Genomic DNA, 1745 nt, shown 5'->3' on the forward strand with positions numbered 1-1745 from the left:
GTTGTGTTTTGAATTTCAAATTCAATTTTTTTTTATTGCTAGTACAAAGGAAAGCCTTGTATGCTGCAACCTGTGATACTCAGTAGTGCCAGGAGTTTTTGTGTTGATTCTTGCAGATTTCTACATAGACACCATAGATACCATATCACCATATCATCCATATCATCCATGAATAGGGACAGTTTTATTTCTTCCTTCCCAGCATGTGTATCTTTTCTTTTCTTAACTTTTTCCATCAGTCTGGTATTAAATAAAAGTGATGACAGGGACAATCTTGATTTGTTTCCCAATCGTATGGCCAAGGCATTTAGTTTTTCAGCATTACATATGGTATTCACTATATTTATAAAAAAAAAATTAATAAAAATGTTTTAAAAATGTTTTAAAAATGTATTTTAACCACCATTGTATTCCCACCCAGGCAAAGGGACAATTTAGAAGAGGTTTTACTTGAAGTGTCTAACCAAGGAAGTGCAAAAGAGCTGCCTATGTCGTTTTCAGGTTAGCCTGTCAGTCATCTTGACTGAAACATAACCACCATGGCTTCCACAAGTATAATACAGTAGTTCACAAAAGTTTACAGAAATGTAGGGTGTAGTAAGTCTGCTTAGCATTTCCAGTGCTGCAGAACCTTAGAGAATGAGGGCCATCTCTTTCTGCCTTAGGATTTGTCAGAGCTACTTTCCGGTGTGCCTCACTGAAAGCTAACCACAGAGCCTCAGCTTCTGCCGCCATCTCCTCCTCTGGTCGCCTCACAGTTGCCTGTTTCCCTCCTCTCCATCATGGTGCTGGAGCTCATCATGGACACGGTCCTCCTGTGAAAATCTCTAGCCTTCCTGAGAAGAATGTGGATGTGAACGTGCTTTATAGTCCGTCTTGCTTTGGGGCCATCCTGTGTGGAAAAGGTGAAAGAAGTCCCCTGGAAAAGCTTCCCCACCACCATCTGGCTCTCTGGGATGTTTGAAACAAGTTGGCCACTTCATCAGTACCCAGATCTCAGAAAAGCTCCACTGGCTGAAGGGAACACACAAGGACATGTTCTCGTACTATAGGTTTCTTGTTCATGAGTGCAAAGGACAGTTCTGTTTTGAGAAACACTACAGAAACCTTGATAAATCTGAATGACATTCCCTCACAGTTGAAATGTGGAAGTCCCCCACTATTCTTAGTTTGCTGAGAGGTTGGTTTTGGTTGTTTGTTTTATTGTGTTTTGTTTTTGATTTCGTGTCATGAATGGGTGTTGGATTTTGTCAAATGTTTTTTCTGTATCGATTCATATGAACACATGATTTTTCTTTAGCCTAATGATCTGATTAATTATATTACTTATTTCTGAATGTTGAACAAGCTTTACATATTTGGAATAAAACCACTTAGTTGTGGTGTATAATTCTTCTTATATATTGTTGGATTTTATTTACTATTTCATTGAGAATTTTTGTATCTATGTTCATAAAAGATATTGGTCTGTAGTTGTGTTTGTTTGCTTGTTTGTTTCCTTGCAATGTCTTTATCTAATTTTGGTATTAGTGTAAGGCTGGCATCATAGAATGAATTGGAAAGTGTTCCCTCTTCTCCTACCTTCTGAATTTTTTAAAATGTTAGTATTGTTTCTTCCTTGTTGCCCTACTAGTAGTCCTGAGAGCCAAGTGGGTTTATTAAGTAGTAGTCGCTACAGTGAGGTTCCAAATAAAACTGATTTGCATCTTTCCTTCTTTATTTTTACTATTATTATTATTACTATT

At 37.4% G+C, this 1745-nt stretch overlaps 1 pseudogene; it reads right to left on the reverse strand.

Annotated features, from left to right (window-relative positions):
• Window positions 1-567: 567 nt before the first annotated feature.
• Window positions 568-1128, reverse strand: LOC116637305 (annotated as a pseudogene).
• Between the last annotated feature and the right edge of the window lie 617 nt (window positions 1129-1745).

The sequence above is a fragment of the Phoca vitulina genome, unplaced genomic scaffold, assembly GCF_004348235.1.
Source record: "Phoca vitulina isolate PV1807 unplaced genomic scaffold, GSC_HSeal_1.0 scaffold14, whole genome shotgun sequence".
Taxonomy (NCBI): Eukaryota; Metazoa; Chordata; class Mammalia; order Carnivora; family Phocidae; genus Phoca; species Phoca vitulina.